General features: G+C 44.9%; 1 protein-coding gene across 1 annotated transcript in view; it reads right to left on the bottom strand.

The window, feature by feature from the left end:
* Positions 1 to 22543, bottom strand: part of LOC122812116 — a 1581175-nt gene that overhangs the window by 1401500 nt on the left and 157132 nt on the right. The window lies entirely within an intron of this gene.

Below are 22543 nucleotides of genomic sequence, written 5' to 3'. Positions count from 1 at the left end.
CCATTCGTGTGGATCTGTCATATTCCTGCTTAGGTTGTCTGCCAGTGTGTTTTCCTTGCCTGGCAAGTACTGTGCTTGTAGTTCAAATGTTCCAAAGTGACACGGCCACTCTGCATAGGGGGTAAGAATGTGTTCCTCCCTGTTTATGTACCACATAACTGAAGTGTTGTCCGTTCTTATCAGTAGTTGACCTGGTTGTAGAAGGTCCTTAAAAGCTAATAGCACTTATTACTGCTAGCATTTCCTTTTGATTGATGTGAAGGTGCTTTTCTTTTTGGGACCATTTGCCCTGAATACACCGATCTGTCATGTGCGCCCCCCAGGCGTAGTCCGAGAAGTCTGTTGTGATGACTTGATTAGCTTGAGGCTTGCTGAATGGAAGACCTGTGTTTGACATGCTTGAGCCCACCACAGAAATTCCTTTTGCAGACATGGAATTAGTGGTATTATTGTTTCCAAACTGTGGCTGTGTTGAAACCATATGTTTTTCAGGTACCATTGTAGCTTCCTCATATGCAGCTTTGCACATGGGATTAGTAAGATGCAAGATGCCATGAATCCCAGAGCCTGCAGGATTTTCCTTGCAGTCAGCCTGGTGCAATTTGCTAGTGTTCTGAAGTATTGAATTAGTTGCCCCTGCTTCTCTGGCGTGAGGTAGGCCATCTGGGTTTGTGTGTCCAAATTGGCACCCAGGAAAATTATCTTCAGAGGGGGTATTAGCCTTGATTTCTTTTTGTTGACTGTGTATCCCAGAGAGTTCAACAAAAGTATTACATAAGCCAGATGTTTCAGAAGAATGTGCTTGCTGTCCGCTTGGATCAGGCAGTCGTCCAAACAGGGGTATATTTGTATCCCTTGAAGTTTGCAGTAGGCAATTACTGATGCCAGGCATTTCGTGAATACTCTGGGAGCAGTAGATAAGCCAAAGGGCAATGCAGAGAATTGATAATGGGTTGAACCCGCAAGAAATCTGAGGTACCTTCTGCAATTTTGTCTGACTGGGACATGCAGGTATGCCTCCTTGAGGTCCAATGTTACCAGCCAAGACTCCTTGCCCAGCATGGGAAGAAGTTGCTGTAGAGTGAGCATCTTGAATTTTGGTACGAGTAGAAATGTGTTTAGGATGGATAGGTCCAAAATAGGTCTCCAATCTTTTCCCTTCCTTGGTACCAGAAATAGCCTGGAATAAAAACCTTGACCTTGTTCGTGCGTAGGTACCTCTAATAGCTTTCATGTTTATGAGATCTGTAATTTGCCTTTGTGCCTCTGCCCTTTGATTGTGTGGCAGGTTTGGCATGCCTCATTTTTGGAAGGGTGTGAAAATGGAATTTGTAGCCTCTGTTTAATGTCCAGGATTCATTTGTCCTTTGTGACAATATGCCAATTTTTTTGAAAAGAATGCCAGCTTTCTTCCTAAGGGGGCTGCCATTTGAGACTTGGTTGGCATGCAAAGGGGAAAGTCATTGGGTTTGCTTTCTGAAAGATTGCGAGTTATCCTCACCACCTCTGTGTAGGAGCTTGCCATGGTCGGCCTCTAAACGATCCTTGGGATTGTCCTCTGCCCCTCGGGCGCCTGTATCTGCCTCTTTGGGGTCTGTCCGTGGCAGGAAAGGTCCAGTTTTTGGAAGGCCAATTTCTACTAAAATGTGGGGGTTGTACCTGTAGAAAATCTCAGTTTGCATTGATTTAGCCTTTTCCTCCATTTTCCTTAATACCTCCTCAGCATTAGCACCAAATAGTACATCCTTCTGAAGAGGGGAGTCTAGTAATTTAGCTTTGACATGATCAGGCAAGGCTTGTTCCTTGAGCCAGGCATGCCTAGGTATGACTGATCCTGTAACAGCAGCTCTACATGAGGCCTCTAGAGCATCAAAACCACATTGTAAGGTATACTTACCCACTTGTTCTGCACTATGCATCAAATCCTGCAACTCCTTCAAGTCTGGTTGTTCAGGTTGTGACATTTTACTTTTCAATTGTGATAACAAAAACTGTTGGTATTTTAGCATATGGAACTGACAGTTTAAGGCCCTCATGGTTAAGGCAGCCGAGCTATATACCTTTTTCCCCACCTTTCTAAGGATCTGGAATCTCTCTCGGAAGGTAATGGATTTTTAGCAATGGAGGCCTTAACTCCCTTGGGGCCCTGTGAGAGATGGTTTCTGGGTCAGCAGCATGGCTTTTGTATAGAAATTGGTGCGAGTCAGGAACCCTGTAGTACCAGTCAGGCTTAACTGGAGCAGGAGGTAGAGAGTCTGGGTTAAGGCAGGCCTCCGAGTAAACATCTAGGATGTCCAAGACAGGAGGTATAGCCAGAGGGCTGTGCTGAGGTAGCAAGAGAAATTTCCTAAGCCTTTTCTTGGAATCTGAATAATCTTGGCCTTCCCAGAGAAAGTGTTCCCTTAAGGTATGCAAAGTTTCCCCAAATGAGTAATCCTCAGAGGGGGGATACAGAAGGGATGGACTCCTCCGCATCAGAGTCTTCAAAAGGGGAGTAAGAATGTTCCTGATCAGACTGCTCTGAAATAATGGAGCCCTGATCAGAGGAGGGGGAATCTTCCTCCACTCTGGGCCTTTTGTCCGGTGGGGGCTGAGAACCTCTGATAAGAGTAATTAAATCATCAGCCATTTTAAGCATCTGTTTCTTAGGCATGGGGCCTGGAGATGGGCCCTGTGTAAGCTTCTCTTAGAGTGCATGGTTGCTTTAGACTTAGTGAAAGCCTTGATGGAGAAAGAAGAGGAAGGCCTGAAGACACCTTGAGTGAAGGTGGACCTGTCCACATTGAGTTTCAATGCCAAGAGTGGCTTCAGTATCTGTAGTCGGGGTGTGGGCCAAGGAGCCTGCGACCTCTGGCACAGGAGACAACGTCAAAGTGTCGTCGGTAGTCAGGGGCTGGTAGGCACCTCGCTGAGAACCGGACCACATGTAGTCGGCTTTGGCGTTGTGTCGGTAGAGGCCTCGGACCGGTTCTTATCTTTGCGTTTTTTAGACACAACTGGAGTAAAGTATCCGACGACATAGTTAAATGCTTTCCCAAAATAATGCTGGGCGAACTCCGCCCGACGCTTAAAGGCGCGTTTGTTGAATGTAGCACAAAAGCGACAGACCGAGATGTCGTGGTCTGGGCCTAAACAAGGTACACAGAGGGAATGGAAATCCTTATGCGGTATTTGCTTCCCACAAGAAATACAATTAACTTTGTCTGACATCGGTCTGAGGCAAGAAAAGTTTCCCCAACGGGGTACTTGGCTTTCAAGAAGACTTCGGTTTCCAAATTTTCGTAATCTCAGGAGCTGGCCGACCGGCACTTGCGAACTGCTTCTGCTTCGGGCACCGCGCGGCAGGAAAGACTGAAGAAAATGGCGTCAGCTGGTTCCTTTATACCCCTGTCGCACTGACGTCAGGGAAGAAGCGACAACCGACGCCAGACCTAGACTTTTGAATTCGGCCGACCGAGGACCCGCCTGACGGCAGGAGAACCCATCTGTTATGACTGCAGCTGTATGCACGACGAACATTTGCTAATGCTCTGAACCAGCCTTGAACCGGAGGTATCTTCTGCATGATTGATTAGGACATGCAGGTATGCCTCTTGGGTCTAAAGTCACAAACCAAACATTCTTGCCCAGCATGGGCAGAAGTTGCTGCTAAGTCAACATTTTGAATTTTGGAATATCAAGGAATGTGTTCAGAACAGATTAGGCCTGGAGGCCGATACTGACCCATCCTTTCTGGGTACCAAGAACAGCAGAGTAAAATCCTTGTCCCTGCTCTTGCTCTGCTACTTGTTGAATGGTCCTCATGGCCATGGGGGATGAAACTTGTTTGTGTCGCTGCCCATTGATTTTTTGGCAGATCTGACCAGCCGTTTGCCTTTGGCAGAGTATGAAATGGAACTTGTAACCTTGTGACACTGTTTAGAACCCATTTGTCCTGGGTTATGATGTGCCAATTTTGAGCAAAAGTGTTAATTTTCCCCCCAAGGGTGCTGCCAGAAGTTAAGTGCTTGGTGCAGGCAGGGGGAAGTCATTGTGATTATTTTCTTGTTTGTGAGCTTTCTTCTCCAGTTTTGGAGGTAGAAGCACCCCATTGCTTTGACCTATAAGAACCTTGCGCCTGGGATCTGCCCCTTTGAGGTCAGACACAGGAAAGGACCAATTTTTTGTAGGCCTGTCTCTACTAAATCTAGGTGGCTGTACTTGTAAAAATCTAACAGTTTGCATAGATTTAGCTTTGTCCTCACCTCTTCTGCCTTAACACCAAAGTATCATGCGGTAAAGGTGCATCTAGTAATTTAACTAACACGATCAGGCAGATTTTCCTCCTTTAACCAAGCATGCCTCCTAATAACAGAGCCCGTAACTGCGGCCCTGCAGGAGGCCTCCAAAGAATCAAAACCACATTGTAAAGTATGTTTTCCAACTTGTTCTGCTGCATACAATAAATCCTGCATTTCCTTGTTTGCTGCACATTGAATTTAACATTTTCTGTTTAAGCAATCCCATGACATGTTGCTGTTACTTGAGCATATTAAATTGACAGTTTAAGGCCCTTCTAGCCAAAGTTGCAGATGTGTAAACCTTTTTTCCCCCCATCTATCCAGTGCCCTTGAATCTCTGTCAGAGGGGGGGTTGGGCTTTTTTTTGCAGTGGAAGCCTTAACTCCCTTTGGACACATAGTTTCTTGGTCAGCAACAGGGTTGTTAAAAATAAATTTATGAGAGTCAGGAACCCTGTAATATCTGTCAGGCTTAACAGGAGCGGGGGGTAAGGAGTAAGGCGTCAGACTAGACTCCAAAAAAATATCTACAATGTAACAGGTGGGATGGCTAGAGGTCTGTGCTGAGGTAGTAAAAGGAAATCCCCGAGCCTCTTTAGATTCTGAAAAATCTTGGCTCTCCCAGTGGAAATGCTCTCTCATGGTATGCAAGGTTTCCCCAAAGGAATAGTCCTCTGGTGGAGATGCTGAAGGTATGGATTCTTCAGCATCAGAATCCTCATAGGGAGGAAGAGAATATTCCTGATCAGAAGACGAATCTGAAGAAATGGAAACCTGCTCTGAAGATTCATTGTCAGTATCTTGTCTAGGCCCAGAAAAATAATTTTCTTGGGTGGCGAAAGCCAGGGTACCTTGTTGGCTAGGCTTGTATAGGCCCTAGGGCCAATAGCCTAATACCTACCTACGAACCAGCTTACCTCAGTTTTAAATGACGTCTGCAACTATCAAAAAACTAGTGCTCTATCCTAGGAATTTGATAATTGTACCATCTTCTGCAAGGTTTTGAGAACAAAAGCAAACCTCAACAGTTCCATGGCAGCAGCCCTGAAGTGGCATCAACAGAATCAAATACATCTGAAAACAGAGGATAAACACTTGAGACAAGAGTTTGTTGCACAAAGATTTCTCTTCACAAGTGGAAACTGATACCAAACTGTCTCATTCTCTTGAGTGACAAGCATGAATTTCAATATAGGAGCATTCTAAAAAAATACTGCAGTACAATACAAACTTATCAAAAGCCTTCCTAGTCTTGTCAGGAGAGGAACTAGTATTTACCCCATGCTTAGCAGCAGCTTGATTCATTAAGCATTAGCTGCAGGGGGTCACACCTGGGATAAGTGCATAAAAACTTGTGCCTCAGTCTTTTTGCTTTATTGGGGACTGCAGGCTTTCAGGAAAATTGCAGGCTGGGAGAAAGACAACAGTAACATGACTGATTAGTGTGACTAGGGAGCAAGTAAATCGCTACACTTCCTGGAGGGACAGAAACCTCAGTTTTCCCCACTGAAACAACTCATTCACTCAAACAGGGAATCCTTCAAAATTACTGGCAAAAACCACACAATCTGCATCAGGCTTCTGTGGAGATGCCACACGGTTTTCACAAAAAACTGAGGTTCAAAATCTTGAAGCTCCTCAGAAAATGAATCTGTTACTAGATACCATAGAGGAAGGGTCAAAAGCCTGCACTAAAACCCTTAAAGCCCAATAGGTTATCCTTTTCCATAACGGAGACTGAAAAAGTACAGTTGTGTACCTACCATAAATGTAGATGTTCTACTGTATTCACTGTTGCAATCATTACACTTTGGAATTCAGGCTGACTGCAGATAGCCTGCCAGCAGGATAGCCCAAGTCCTGGTCCGGCATCTGTTGCTGTCGCTTCTTCCCTGACGTCAGTGCGCCAGGGATATAAAAGATGCAGCAGACGCCATTTTCTTCAGTTTCTTGCCCCAGATGTCAGGTGCCCCCAAAAGGGTAGGCTAAAAATTCTGCCAAAAATGCATGCACTAACATTACCCTCATCTACAAGCAAATACACCACATAGGTTGTATAGAACAGAGAAGTACAGATAAGTCCCAGCAATGAAAGGGGGATGGTGGGAGGGTAACCTGGACTGCAACAGTGAATACACTAACATCTACATTTATGGTATGTACACAACTGTATTATATTTGTATTTCACTGTTGCAGTCATTACACTTGGGTTGAATCCCAAAGCTGAGGTTGGGTGGCTGGGCCTAAATAGAATTAGGAGTGGCTATGAGGCCGTGCAGAACTGCAGTGGCAAAGCCTGCTCTGGATTTAAAGTAAAGAGGTGAGTGGTAGTGCTTTGTAAAAGTATGCACCAAGGTCCAAGTTGCAGCCTCCAAAATGTCCTTGGTTGGTATTCCTCTGAGGAAGGCTGCTGCTCTGGTTGAATGTGGCCCAATGCCCTTAGACACTAATTTGCCATGTTGTGAATAGCAGAAACGAATGCATTGGCCTATCCACTTTGAAATAGTCTGCTTTGAGATAGCTTTTCCTTGAGATCCTGCAGCATATGCCACTAAGCTGCTCAGGCTTTCTGAAAGCTTTAGTTCTGTCCAAGTAGAAGCGTAGCTGTCTATATCCAAAGAATGCAGAAGTCTCTCCCTCTCTGTGGGTTTGGATAAAAGGTAGGCAAATGAATTGTTTGGTTAAGAGCCACAGTGGACACTACCTTAGGCATAAATGTTGGGTTTGTCCTCAGAGAAACCCTGTCCGGATGGAAAATTATAAAAGGTTCCACAGCCATTAATGCCTGTAACTCAGACTCTTCTTGCTGAAGATATTGCTAGGAGCAGAGCCGTTTTCCATAAGAATTTTATCTCAGCTGTATTGGCTGGCTCAAAAGAAGGCAGTGTGAGCTTTTCACAGACAAAATTGAGGTCCCATGCAGGTATTGGCACTCTCCTTGGAGGTTTTGTGTTTTTGGCCCCTCTGAGGTACTGCCTTAGCAGTGAATGTGAAAGAAGAGGTGGGTCCATATTGTAATTAGCTGAAATGGCAGAGGCATGGATCTTGATGAGGATAGGCCTTTGTCCAGCTTCTCAGTTAGATATAGTAAAATGAGGAATATTTGGTACAAACGTGTCAATTTCTTGTGCCTGGTTCCAAGCACAGAATCTCTTCCATTTTTCTGCGCAAGATTTTCTGGTGCTGGGCCTCCTGGCCTCCAAAATAACATCCATAACTGCTTTAGAAAGAGGTGTGTTCCGAGTGGTTACATTACCCACCATGCAGCCAGATTTAGGGTTCTGAATTGACTGTACATGATTTGGATTGTTTTGTTGGGTCAGTAAATGAGAAATTTGAGGTAATGTCCAGGCTGGGCCTTGAGACAAACTTTTTAGGATTGGGTACCAGTGCTGGCGTGGCCAGTCTGGGGCAATCAGTAGCATTTTTGTCTGACTTTTAGGAGTACCTTGGGGAGGAGAGGCAATGAAGAAAGGCATATACTGTAAGGGTTTTCCAGCTGAATGACACAGCATCCACTTTCCATGCTTGTTGTGATGAGTCCTTGTGCAGAATCTCTGTAGTTGGCAGTTGAGAGGAGGCAAATAGATCTATGTCTGGGCATCCCCATTTCCTTGTTATGCTGAAGATTTGTGGATCTAGTTTCCACTCGTGAGGAAACATGAGGTTTCTGCTTAGTCAGCCAGAGAAGGTCTTTCCTGGCGGGAATTGTGCTTGCAGGTGTACTTGATAAGTCAATGCTGTGTTCCACAAAGTCATGGCTTGTCTGCAGAGGGAGAAGGAATGTGTGCCTCCCTGCTTGTTTATGTACCACATGACTGTAGTATTGTCCATCTATCAGCAGTTGTCCTGGATGTAGATCATTGAAGGCTGTCAGGGCATTCTGTACAGCTAGCATCTCTGATTGATATGAAGATGCATTTGGCTTGTGGGTCATGTGCCCTGAAAACATTTTCCTGCCATGTGGGCTCCCCAGGCATAACCTGATGCATCTGTTGTGTCTGCCTGGCTGTGGGTAAAGTGAATGGCTGTCCCTTGTGGTGACAGGCCTGTGCCCACCATCGAAGCTCCTGCTGCCGGCAGGGAATGAGACTGTTTCCAGGCTGTGGCAATGTTGGGTCCAAACACTTTTTAGATACCAATGCAGTTTCTTCATATGCAGTCTTGCATATGGAATTAGCAGAATGCCATGAAGCCCAAAGCCTGCAGAATTTTTCTTGCAGATAACTGGGTCTTTGTTGCCAACATTTCGAAGAAAGAAGTCAGTTGCCTTTGTCTGGCGTGAGATAAGCCATCTGGGCAGTTGTATTTAAGCTTGCACCCAGGAATATTATCTCTTGAGAGGGTACCAGTTTTGATTTCTTTTCGTTTACTGTGTACCCTAGGCAAATTAGTAATCTTTTTACAAACGCCAGATGCTTCAGCAGAATGTCCTTGTTCTCTGCTTGAATAAGGCAGTCATCCAAGTAAGGATATATTTGGATTCCTCTGTCTGCAAAAAAGCAATTAATGGTGCCAGGCATTTTGTGAAAACCCTGGGCGCAGTAGATAAGTCAAAGGGCAGTGCAGAGAATTGGTAGTGCATTGAGCCAGCTATGAATCTGAGGTATCTTCTGCAAGATTGTCCGATTGGGACAGGCAGGTAATGCCTCCAAGGTCCAAAGTTACAAGCCAAGCCTTCTTGCCCAGCATGGGCAGAAGCTGCTGCAGAGTCAACATTTTGAAACATCCAGAGGTGTTTTGAATAGACAGGTCCAGTATTGGTCTCCAGGCTTTGTCCTTTCTGGGTACCAAGAAAAGTCTTGAGTAAAATCCTTGTCCCTGCTCTTGCTGTGGTACTCGCTGAATGGCCCTCATATCCATGAGGGATGAAACTTGCTTCTGTGCCTCTGCCCATTGACTGTGTGGCAGGTCTGGCATACCTTGTCTTTGGAAGGGTGTGACAGTGGAACCTGTAAGCCCTGAGACACTATATTCAAAACCCATGTTGTCCTGGGTGATAATGTGCCAATTTTGTGAAAAAAAGTGCTAGTTTTCCCCCTAAGGAGGCTGCCAAAAGATAAGTGCTTGGTATTGGCAGAGGAAAATCATTGGGACTGTTTCCTATATGGCTGTGATTTGTCTTCTCTGCTTTTGGAGGTGGAAGCACCCCCACTGTTAAGGCCTGTATGAGCCTTGGGGCTGGGATCTGCCTCTAGGAGTCTGTATCTGCCTCTGTGGCCTGACACTGGAAAGGACCAATTCTTAGAAGGCTAGTTTCTGCTAAATCTGGGTGGCTGTATCTGTAAGAAATCCTTAACTGTCTGCATAGATTTCGCTTTATCCTCCATTTTCTTCAACACCTCTTCTGCCTTAAGTATCATGCTGTAATGGAGCATCCAATAATTTTGCTTTAACATCAGGCAGATTCTGTTCCATTAACCAAGCATGCCTTCTAATGACAGAACACGCAACAGCGGCCCTGCAAGAGGCCTCCAGTGAATCAAAACCACATTGCAAAGTATGCTTTCCCACTTGTTCAGCTGCATGCAATAAATCCTGCATTTCCTTGTTTTCAGAACATTCAGAATTTGTCGACATTGTTTTAGCAGTGACATTAAGTACTGCTGATATTTAAGCATATGAAATTGAATTTAAAGCCCTTACAGCCAAGGTAGCAGAAGTGCAAACCCCCCCCCCCATCTGTCCAGTGCCCTAGAATCCCTATCAGAGGGAACAGGGTTTTTTTGCAGTGGAAGCCTTGACCCCATTGGGACCCCGAGATATAGTTCCTGGGTCAGCAGCAGGGTTTTTATATAGAAATTTGTGAGAATCTGGAACCCTGTAGTATGTCTGGCTTAACAGGTGCAGGGGGTAAAGAATCAGGAGACAGGCCGGACTCTGAAAATACATCTACAATGTCTAGAACAGGTGGAATAGCAAGAGGTCTGTGCTGTGGTAGTAAAAGAAAGTCTGAGCCTTTTCTTAGATTCTGAGTAATCTTGGCTCTCCCAGTGAAAGTGCTCCCTCATGGTATGCAGGGTTTCCCCAAAAGAATAATCCTCAGGAGAGGCTGAAGGAATAGATTCTTCAGCATCAGAATCCTCATAGGGAGGAAGAAAGAATCCCTGTTCAGAAGAGAAGTCAGAGGAAATGGAAACCTGATCTGAAGAGTCTCTTGTCCTTGCCTAGGCCTCTTATCAGGAGGGGGATGGGAACCCCTGATCAAAGTAATTAGGTCTTCGGCCATTTTAAGCATGTTTTTTAGGCATGGAGGCCTTTTCCTTGTGCTTTTTATAAACTCAGGTAGTTGGCTGTTCCGACTGCAAATATATAATTCTTCGACCAAAGTAATTAAATGCAAAATCGTACCAACGCTTAGTGTGTTGGTTAAATCTAGCACAAAACAGACAGCTAGCAACATCGTGGTCAGGGCCTAGGCAAGGAATACAGTAAGAATGAAAATCCTTGAGGTATTTGCTTCCCACAAGAAATACAATTGTTAACTTTCTGACATTGGTCTGGAGCATGAAAAAAAAGTTTCCCCAACGGGGTACTTGGCTTTAATGAAGACTTCGGATCTGAAATTCGATTTTGAAAATTTCAGGAGTCTGCCAACCAGCACTTGTGAACTGCTTTTGCTTCGGGCACCACGCAGCAAGAAAGACGGAAGAAAATGGCATTGGCTGCATCTTTTTTACCCCTGGCGCACTGACATCAGGGAAGAGGCGACAGCAACCGAAGCCAGATCAGGACTTTGGAATTCAGGCAGACTGCGGGTAGCCTGCCAGCATGATAACCCAAGTGTAATGACTGCAACAGGGAAACACTATGATCATGTTTATATAATTTTTAATAAGCAAGATCGTAAAGAAAAACTGAAGCAACAATCCCACTTTTGGCAGAAGACTTCAGGAACAGGCACAGCTTTCTGGCCAAAACACAGTAAAAAGCAATGAACACTTACTCTAGCCCTCAGAAGTAAAACTCTCTATTGTGGGGGAAAATAAAAGTAAACGCCCCCTTTAAAATTAAGTCACATGACCAAACATTTAATAAAATATTAAGTTTCACAGAAAGATAATTTTCTAATACAAAGTGGAAGGTCTTATAGGTTCATAGGTAGGTACAAGGCTGCCAGGGGGCATTTACAAGCCTAGCCAGAGTGTTGGCTTTCGCCACCCCATTGATTAAACTGATCCTCTGTCAGAGCCAATGACGTGATCCCAGGGGTGTATTTTCTGTTACCCATCCACTCGTCAGGTTTCTCGAAGAGTGTTCTTGAGGAGCTCTGCCCGATGTAATTTGGAATTTTGTTCCAAAGCATGGGGAGTCTCAGACAGGAATCTATCCCTCCAGCATGTTCTATTTATTGTGGCGAGGTTTAGCTCACTAGAGCGCGTTGCTCGCAGGGACTTGGATTTCTTTAGGTGGAGCATGTCCATCAATTCTTAGTAGGACATGGCTTTGTAAGTCAGGCAGAGATCTCTAAGCGTTATGCCACTGAGTACAGCCGGAGTTTTCAGTCAGGCTGCATAGGACATGTTTGAGACCAGTAATCCACTTGGTGAGGTACTTCGAACAGCTCGATAGATCACTGAAGTGTCTAAGGTACATCCCAAATGGGGCATTGTACTCTGATGGGTCTAATGAGTGATGAGTAGAGGGGCACTACAATCTCTAATTCTAGATGCGAACCCTTTAGTAATTAGATGGGCCACAGAGGATTTCCTAACTACTTTGGCAAGGATCGTCAAAGGAGAGATTACTATCTACCTGGGTCCCCAGATCTCTTATTACCTCTTCTGTATTAAGGGGGCTGCCACTTAAGTAGTAATTCGTGGGTGTTTTGTTTTTCCCAAATGGGATAACTACGCATTTTTTGGCATTTAGCTTGAGGCCATGACTGACACCAGGTGTCAGTGTGTTTGTACTTCTGAGAAGTATATGCCAAACATTAAGGGTCCCAGGACCGAGCCTTGTAGGGCACCACTTGACTGATTTAGAGTCTGACCTGGAGCCCGCTATTCTTACCGGGTGAGTTCTGTCTAAGCCAGTTGGCAACCCATCTTGTGATGTAGGGGTTTATGTTCAGGCTGGTGAGTTTCTGTAACACCAGAGTGGGGAATGGTGTCGAAAGCCTTGGCGAGGTCAAGGTAGGCTGTGTGAACCACCTTTCCTCGTCTATGGCCTTTGAGATAGTCTCGAAGAAGTCAACCAGGTTTAGTAGGCATGATCTGCCCTTAAAGCTGAACTGGGTCGGGTCAAGTGTTTGGAGGTTCACAATGTCTTTGTTAATGAGCTCCATGATTATGCAAGCCATAGCCTTTCAGACCAGGCTAGTCAGGCTTATGGGGCAATAGTTACCAGGGTCAGTTGTGGCCCCTCCTTTGTGGAGAGGAATAACCGTTGCTGTGCGCCATTCTACGGGCACGTAGTCTGTGGATAGGCTGAGGTTGAACAGCATGTTTAGGTGGGGGGTTCGTTCATTCTGTAGTTCGTGCAAGACGCAGCCTGGGACACCATCTGGTCCAACTGACGCTGTTTTTGGCTTTTGAAAAGGCTGTTTTCACCTGTGCGTCTGAAGTTTGGGACACTACACTTTTCCGGTACTGTTGTGGGTCTTTTCCCCAACCAAAGGGTACTCTGTCCTGCAATGGAGCCAAAAAAATCCCCTTTTCACAAACTCAAAACTGGAATCTGCAGAGAACTTCTGTTGGGACCATACATTTTATATACCATTTTTGTCCCTAACCAGAGAGTTCTGCTAGAGGAATCATATAAGCCATAACAACCAGAATCCAGAGAAACACCCTGGTAAGAAAGCAGACCAAACAAAACTCAAGATCTAGACTGACATTTTTCCTGTGAATGAAAAGCTCTGAACTGCGGTACCCAAAAGACACCACAGGAAAAATAATCTTTGAGTCACCAGAAAACTCTACTAGGGAATAAAGGGCAAGTTATGAATGGATAACATTTTGAACTTGGCCTTACAAACTGATTAAAGATTCAGAACTTGCTTCCATAAATCTTTTTGGGAACCAGAAACAGTGAATAAAATCCTTCAGAGGATTTGGAGAAACTGCTAACCCCCTCAAGACAGCATATGCCGAGTGACAGGAGAGGAGTTTAGTCTGGCAGATAAGGGAGAAGTCCCACAAAATGAGGGAGTGTGTCCCACATAAACCATGATGTATTACTTCAAAAACTGTTGCCAGAGAAGTGGAGATTCATATTTCCTGGAAGGACCAAGGGGGAGTACAGTCTAGTAAACTGTCTGTTCGGGGGTCCTTTCTGAAACCTTGCTACCACTGCTTTTTAAAAGTGTGCCTACCAGTAGCTCACTGACCATTTTGCGTTAAAATGGTAGTAGGGGTATCATTAAACCCTTCAACAGACTTGAAGGCTGAAAATTGAGAGATACCTTAAATAAGCTTAGCTCTCCAGCACTTAAAGACTTCCACAACAGATATCCCCAAAACACTATCCACAGGAAAATTTTCAGCTCCACCTTCTTGAAGGTTGAGAATGCAACCAAACAATCCTCATTTTAACAGTTCGTGGCAGCAGTCTTAAGTCACATCAGTAGAATCATAAGCACACTTCAAGCAGTGGGTAGCCACTTAAGAGCATTTGTAAGAGCAATCAAAAAGCAGTTTTCCTCATAAGAAACTGATGTCAAAATACTCTTACATGTTTTTAAGATGGGCAAGCATAAACTAACAGGATATTGACAGCTATGAATTCTAAAACTTAGTCATGCACAAAAATATACTCATCCTAAATCAAAAGCTTTGCAGTTCTCGTCAGAAGGGGAGATTAGTACTAACCACATGTTTAGCAGCAGCTGAACCTGATCTGGGAAAACTGTATAAAATACTAGTTATATATTACACTCAGTGGGGCTGGAGCCAGTCAAGTTGCAGGCTGTGACAAACATCCACCAATGCTGAACGAACAGCAAGAATTAGAGTAAGGTCTGGAAAATCCAGCTGCAATAAATCATAACTCGGGGACAGCAGAATGTCATTATGCTCTCAATGAAAGACATTCTGGAAACAGTTTCACAGGGAAAACAATCCTTCAACGGGACTGGCAGAAGCCATACTCAGAATCTGAATCAGAAACATGAGAAAAAGTACAGTTTTGTACCTACCATAAATGTAGATGTCCGAACTGGATAGCATCTGCAGTCATAACAACTGGGTTGTCCTGTCGTCAGGCAGCCCTGCAGTCGGCCGGATTCCAAAGTCCGGGTCCGGCTTCGGCTGATGTCTCACTCTACCCGACGTCATCTCTGTTGGTCTTCGGGTATAAAAGCATCAGCCGACGCCATTTTCCTCAGTGTTTCTTGCCCCAGATGCCAGTAGCCCTCTTGCAGGCTAAAATTTGGATAGATGCCAATGTTTCCAAATAGATAGAGGTAAACACAATAAGCATGTATGTACATATATACAAACAAATACACCATAAAAGACCCCCCCCCCCAACAGCTAGCTATTAGGAGGGTAAACACCCTAGGAGTACCACAGAGGGGAAGGAGGGAGGGTAATCCTGACTGCAGATGCTATCCAGTTCGGACATCTACATTTATGGTAGGTACAAAACTGTACTATGTCCTTCATGGATGCATCTGCAGTCATAACAACTGGGTAGAATACCATAGCCAACTAGGGGAGGAGGATAAAAGTAGATTATGGTGTGTTTAGGATCCCTTGCAGTACAGCAGTGGCAAACCCTGCTCGGGATCTGGAATATAGAGGCAAATTATAATGCTTGGCAAATGTATGCACGGAGGTCCAAGTAGCCGCCTCAATAATGTCTTTGGTTGCCACTCCTCGTAAGAAGGCTGTGGTAGTGGCTGTTGCCCTTGTAGAATGAGGTCTTATGTTCTGTGGAATTGGTTTTCCATGGAAGGAGTAACAGTATCGTATGCAATTTCCTATCCATTTGGAGATTGTCTGTTTGGAAATAGCTTTTCCTTCCCTTCCTGTTGCATAGGCTACAAAAAGTTGGTCAGTCTTTCTGCTATTTTTTGTTCTGTCCAAGTAGTAGCGTAGCTGTCTATGTACATCCAAGGTATGCAGTATTCTTTCCCTCTGTTTTGTGGGTTGGGAAAGAAGGTAGGTAGGTGGATTGCCTGGTTTAAAGACACTCTGGATACCACCTTGGGCATAAATGTTGGATTAGTCCTCATGGACACTATCTTGGTGGAAGATTAGGAAGGGTTGCACTGCCATTAAGGCCTGTAGTTCTGAAACCCTCCTTGCTGAAGTAATTGCCAGTAGGAAAGCAGTTTTCCATGACAGGTGTTGTAGGTCTGCTGTTGCTGCTGGTTCAAAGGGTGATAGTGTCAACTTTTCTAGCACAAAGTTTAAATCCCAAGCTGGTAATGGTGGTTTCCTTGGAGGTTTTACATTCTTGATGCCTCTGAGGAACTGCCTGAGCAAAGGGTGCGAAAAAACAGGTGGATCAAAGCTGTATTCTGCTGAAATAGCTGATGCATGTATCTTGATGGAGGAGTAGGACAGGCCTGAATGAAGAAGTTCGGCCAGATACTCCAGAATGTTAGGCATATCTATGTTTGACACATCTTTTCCTCTTTCCGTACTCCAAATGACAAACCTTTTCCATTTTCCAGCATAGTTCCTTCTTGTTGAAGGTCTGCGTGCTTCAAGAATAATGTCTTTAACTCTTTGGGAAAGTTCTGGATTAGCTGCTGCTATGTGATGTTCCATGCAGTCAGTTGCAACGTTTTTAGGTTTGGATGTATGATGCTGTAGTTGTTCTGAGTTAACATCAAAGGCATCAGGGGTATTGGCCACATATTGTTCCGAGACATGCTCCTCAGTAGTGGGTACCAGTGTTGTCTTGGCCAGTTTGGAGCTATCAGGATCATCCTTGGACGTTCTTCCTTGATTTTTAGTAGTACCTTGTGTATCAAAGGAAGAGGTGGGAATGCATATGCTGTTAGGCCTTTCCAGTTGAAGGAGAGCGAGTCCACTTTCCATGCTAGTGGGTGGAATGTCCTTGTGCAGAATTTTTTGAGCTGGTGATTGAGAGGTGATGCGAATAGGTCTATCTGTGGCATTCCCCATTTCTTTGAGATGGTCTTGAAGATGTCCGGGTGCAGCTTCCATTCGTGGGCATCCGAAGTGGTTCTGCTTAATATGTCTGCTAGAGTATTGTTTTTCCCCGGTACAAATATTGCCTGTAACTGGATGTTGTAGCTGAGTGCCAGGGTCCACAGCTCCAAGGTCATTCTGCATAGGGGGTATGAATGAGTGCCTCCCTGTTTGTTGATGTACCACATGACTGTGGTGTTGTCTGTCCTTATCCTCAACTGGCCCTCTTTGAGAAATGGTTTGAACTTTTGGATTGCCAGTTTTACTGCCAGCATTTCTTTTAGATTGATGTGCAGGCGAAGTTGATCCTGTGTCCACAATCCTTGCACGCATTTGTCCAGCATGTGGGCCCCCCATCCTAGGTCTGAAGCGTCTGTTGTGATGGTCTGGCTTGCTTGACATCTGCGAAAGGGTAGGCCTGGGTTTGACTGGCATGCCTGAGCCCACCATAGGAACTCCTGTTTTAAGCATGGAATTAGTGGGATTTCTGTTTCTAGACTGTGTCTGTGTTGGGACCATAAATTCTTTAGGTACCACTGTAGTTTCCTCATATGTAGTCTGGCAAATGGAACCAAGATTATGCATGATGCCATGAAGCCCAAGGCCTACAGAACTTTTCTTGCTGTTAACTTGTTCAGTTTTGTTAGTGCCAAGAAGTAAAGAGGAAGTTCTTTTTGTTTTTCTGTAGTCAGGAATGCCATTTGTTTTACTGTGTCCAATTCCGCGCCCAAGAATGTCCTTGTTTGGGATGGTATCAGCCTTGACTTTTGTAAATTGACTGTGTATCCCAGTGCTTGTAGCAAGTAAATGACCCTTTGTAAATCTGTTGTCAGCTTGCTTTTGTTGTCCCCTTGTAGCAGGCAGTCGTCCAGGTATGGGTAAAATTGAATTCCCTGTAGTCTGCAATGGGCGATTACTGATGCCAGGCATTTTGTGAATACTCTGGGTGCAGTAGATAAGCCAAAGGGCAATGCTGAGAATTGATAGTGCTCTGATCCTGCAAGAAATCTGAGGTATCTTCTGCAGATTGGTCGAATGGGGACGTGCAGGTATGCCTCCTTGAGATCTAGAGTTACCAGCCAAGACTCCTTGCCCAGCATGGGAAGAAGTTGCTGTAGGGTCAGCATTTTGAATTTTGGGACAATGATGTATGTATTTAAGGTGGACAGGTCGAGAATTGGTCTCCAACTTTTTTCCTTTCTTGGAACTAGGAATAGTCTGGAATAGAACCCCTTTCCTTGCTCTGCTGTAGGCACTCTTTCCACAGCTCTCATGTTTGCTAACTCCATTATCTGGCGTAGAGCCTCTGTTTTTTGATTTGGAGGTAGATTTGGCATTCCTCTTGACTGGTAAAGTGTGGAAGTGAAACCGGTAACCTTGATCTATGGTTTGTAAAATCCACTTGTCTTTTGTTATGTAGTGCCAGTTCTTTGAAAATAAGGTTAACTTTCCGCCTAGAGGAGCTGCTATTTGTTCCCTGGTAGGCGGATTTAGGTTAAGTCACTGTGGTTGTGCTGATGTAGTGGCAGTGGCTGTGTCTGTGCCTCTGTTGTTACCTTGCCACTGTCGCCTCTGTAGGCACCTCCTCTGGATTGGTTTCTGCCTCTGGAACGCCTATTCCTGCCCCTTTGAAATTTTGTGGAGTCAGGAAAGGACCAATTTTGGCAGGCCAGTTCCTGCTAAACCTTGGGGTTGAACCTGCAAGAAATCTTTAACAGTTTGAACAGATTTTGCCTTTTCTTCCATTTTCTTCATAACCTGCTGGGCAGGTGTACCAAACAAACTTGTCTTGTCCATAGGAGCATCTAGCAACTTAGCTTTAACATGATCCGGTAAAGCTTGTTCCTTTAGCCATGCATGCCTTCTTATCACTGTGCCTGTCATGGCTGATCTAAATGAAGCCTCCAGTGCATCATAGCCACATTTTAAGGAATGGTTGCTAACCTGTTTTATGTTATTTACCATCTCTAATACATATTTCTTATCAAGAGATTCATCAGTGGTTAGTTTTTTAGTTAACTGATCAAGCATAAACTCTTGGTATTGTATCATGTGAAACTGACAGTTTAAAGCTCTAGCTGAGAGAGTAGCTGAAGTGTAGACCTTTTTACCCCATCTGTCTAATGACCTTGCTTCCCTTTCAGAAGGAATAGGGTTTTTAGCTGTGGTCGCGGCTACTGCCTTGGGACCCTGTGATATAGTTTCTGGGTCTGCAAGTGGGGCCTTGTAAAGGTGGTGATGAGTATCTGGCACCCTGTAAAATCTGTCTGGTTTGGCAGGGGCTGGGGGTAAAGAATCTGGAGCGGAGCAAACATCATTGAAAGCATCATTGAAAGCATCATCCACCACAGAGAGAACAGGAGGTATAGCTAAGGGCCTGTGCTGTGGGAGGTGCAGAAAGGTCCTAAGTCTTTTCTGGAGTCTGAAAAATCCTGTTGCTGCCATTGGAACTGTTCTCGCATGGCATGCAAGGTTTCCCCAAAGGAGAATTCTTCTGGTGGGGAAGCAGCTGGAATGGATTCTTCAGCATCAGAATCTTCAAAATTGGAGAAGGGAGCCTCTGGCTGGTCAGTTATGTCTGATTCATCAGCAGAATCATCAGAAGACACTGGCTCAGGGGGCTCTGCCCTAGGTCTCTTCTCTGGGGGCTGAGAGGCCCCGTCTGGGTGAGATTGAGATCCTCTAATTAAAGAAATTAAATCTTCTGCCAAAGTAAGCATTTGAGAACTAGAAGAGGGCCTGGATGTGGGGGTTTAACAGGCACTGTTTTAGTAGTCTTGGCTGCTTTAGCCCTGGCGAAGGCCTTAATGGACATGGTTGCTGGAGGCCTAGCAGCACCACGTGCTGGGGTAGAGACATCCAAGGGGATGGTGTCTGATAAGTCAACCACCGTAGTGGGTAAAATTTCTGAGGTCGATTCAAGAGTTGTAGCAGGGGCCTCAGTTGTAGGAATAGGTTCAGCTGTACTTTGATCAGTTCTCGGTTTCGGCCGAAACAGAGACACTCGCGGTTTGCTTAACCATGGTTTCGGCCGAAACCGCGGACCGCGAGTGTCGGTCTTTATCTTTGCGTTTTTTGGTAGATTGGGTAGTCGGAGGATCCGACGGCATAATGTACGCAAAATCAGAACCGAAAAACTGTTCTGCAAACTCCGATCGACGTCGGTTGAAAGAAGCACAGGCCGAACAGGCTGCTACGTCGTGGGCTGGGCCTAAACAAGGCAGACAGTAAGAGTGGAAATCTTTATGAGGTATTTGTTTCCCACAGGTTAAACAATTGTTAACTTTTTCTGACATCGGCTGAGGCAAGAAAGAGTCCCCAACGGGGTACTTAGCTTTAGAAGTCTTCGAAGTAGTATTCGGTAGAAATAATCTCTGGATCCGACCGACCGGCACTTGCGAACAGCTTCTGCTTCGGGCGCCACGCGGCAAGAAAGACTGAGGAAAATGGCGTCGGCTGATGCTTTTATACCCGAAGACCAACAGAGATGACGTCGGGTGGAGTGCGACATCAGCCGAAGCCGGACCCGGACTTTGGAATCCGGCCGACTGCAGGGCTGCCTGACGACAGGACAACCCAGTTGTTATGACTGCAGATGCATCCATGAAGGACATCAAAATAGAATCTGTCCAGTCACATTTTGAGTTTTGAAGTAATGAATCTCTTTAGAAATTAAAGAATCTTTTCTTATTAGAAACGAGAAGGATAAAAAACCCAAATTAAACCCGGACCCAGGCCCAATAGATCACTCCTGTCCAAAGTGACAGGTAGGTCACCCAAGATCTTGCTTCTTTTGACGCGAATTTCTTAAGATTCATGACTTTTTGCCAGGATAAAGACTAGACAGTCTTAGTCTAGCAAGACAGAGGGATAGTATTCTCCACCCCTTCTCCCACGAAGGAATGCTATTCCCAGGCATACAGAGGGCACTACCAACTGAAAAGAACATTTCTAGGCACCAGTCCATGGTAAGAACTCTACCAGAAAGAGCCAAATAAAGAGGAATGAGCTGTAAGCCAGAAATGGCCACAGAAGTCACCCATCTGCAGCTGAGGCACTTCAGTCACCTGATGCAGTGGCAATAGGTTAATAGTCTTTGCGGTTTGAAGGAGAAAGGGCTGAGGAACCAGTAGGTTGTTTTCTCAATTAAGCCAAACATAAAAAGGGTCAGATTCCCAGGGAAGCCTGGCAGTAAGTCAGTAAGATAGGCAAGTAAAAAAAAAAAAAAAACTGCAAATGTCACCGAAATGTAACATCTTTAACTTAAATTTAAGCAACCTTTTCCCACAAAAGTACAAAGTAACTAGTTAATAACAGCTATGTGACAGCCAATTAATTCTTAGCTTAAAAACTACATTTTTCACAGGATAAGCTCATCTTCTGTCATAAAAATAAGAAAGTCCACTACCACCTCCAACAGAAACTCAGTCCAACAATGGAAAGCGTTACCTGACTGTCGAGCCTCCAAAGATCAGAAAGTACTTTTCAGCAACAGTAAAGATCAGAGGAGCTTGGCACCCAAACTACTCACACATCAGCTTAGCTTGAGAAGACTGTTTGGGCATGCAAAAGGTGCCATTGAAGTTCTGAAAGCTGTCTTGATGGCTGCATCCTATATGCAGGATAATACAGCTCATACAGCCAAGGCTACTACAGCAGTGATCTTAGTAATGAACATTAAACATGTCAAAACCTTTTCCATCCTTGCCAGTGGGAATATGGCTAGCATTTACACCATGCTTAGCAGTAGAAAGCTTAGATATACATACCACTGCATGACCTGACTTCAGGTTACAAAGGGCACGAGTCTGCATGTGTGTGTGTGTGTGTGTGTGTGTGTGGGGGGGGGGGGACTTCTGGAGGGAAATCTACAGAAATATTTTGCTCAGAGTTTTTCGTATTAGAATTAATGAGGGGGATCAATACCCCCCCAAATTCAACAGGGAATCACTAAAAGGGAGGGGGAAAGCATCTCTGTTAGAAGGCAATGAGGATTTCAGATTAAAACAAAGCCTAAAGTAGCCTACTAGCAAATCCCAACAATCTTCCCTACACAGTTAAAAACGTTTCTCCTGTATCTTAGCTTAGGATTTTACCTCCTGAGAGACTCCCTTTGGCAAAAACAAAGTTCCCACAAATTACCACATAGGTGGTAATCCATTAAGTACAGAAGTAGTAATTAGGGACCTGGGGACCCAAGTTGATAGCAATCTCTCATTTGACAACCACGTGGCCAAAGTGGTTAGAAAAACATTTTATATAGCCCACCTAATCATGAAGGGATTCACATCTAGATCAGGGGAGGTCATCGTGCCTCTTGACTCATCCCTCATCAGGCCCATAATTGAGTACAATACCCCTTTTGGGATGTACCTTACCAGACACCTGCAGCAACTGGAAAGACCCCAAAAGTACCTCACCAAGAGGATCAAAGTGCTCAAACAGATGCCATATGCTGCCCGGTTAAAGACACTCCAGCTCTCAGTGGCATACCGCCTGCTCAGAGGCGATCTGTGCCCAATGTATAAAGCCATGTCCAACCCGGAATTAATGGACATGCTGCACCTCAGAAAATCCAAATCCCATCGAGCTACGCGCTCGAGAGACTTGAACCTCAGCACTGAATTAAATAGGACATGCTGGAGGGACAGATTCATAACCCAGAGGCTCCCTTCACTCTGGAATAAAATCCCAGTCCAGGTTAGGCAGAGTCCCTCATTGACTCTCTTCAAGAGGAATCTTGAGTTAATGGGGGATCGTAGGTTACCCCGGGTATCACTTCTGTCTCACTGTTAGACAGAGGCACATTATACTAACCTCGAAAAAGGGCATAGCAAAATTAATTTAAAATGGGTGGCGAAAGCCAAACACACTCCGGCTAGGCTTATAAATGCCCTAGGGCAGATAGCCTAGTATGAACCTATGAACCTAAAAGCAAGCCTTGACAGGAGCATTAGCCAGGGAATCAGGCACATTACCTTAGCAAATGAACCACAAACCTGCACATGCTTCTTACAGAGACTGAAGTGGTCTTGTCTTGCCTGGCGAGGGCAACACTACAGCTGCAAAGGATATGGCAATCTTGCTACAGCAGAGGGATCAGGAGCAAGTGAGTGGTCAGAGGAACCCATATTGCCCATAGCAGTTGGCAACCAG

The sequence above is a fragment of the Protopterus annectens genome, chromosome 9.part0 (assembly GCF_019279795.1).
Source record: "Protopterus annectens isolate FY-2018-M chromosome 9.part0, PAN1.0, whole genome shotgun sequence".
NCBI classification, from domain to species: Eukaryota; Metazoa; Chordata; order Ceratodontiformes; family Protopteridae; genus Protopterus; species Protopterus annectens.
Note: the sequence above shows the minus strand (reverse complement) of the source record. Positions and strands in the feature narration are given on the sequence as shown.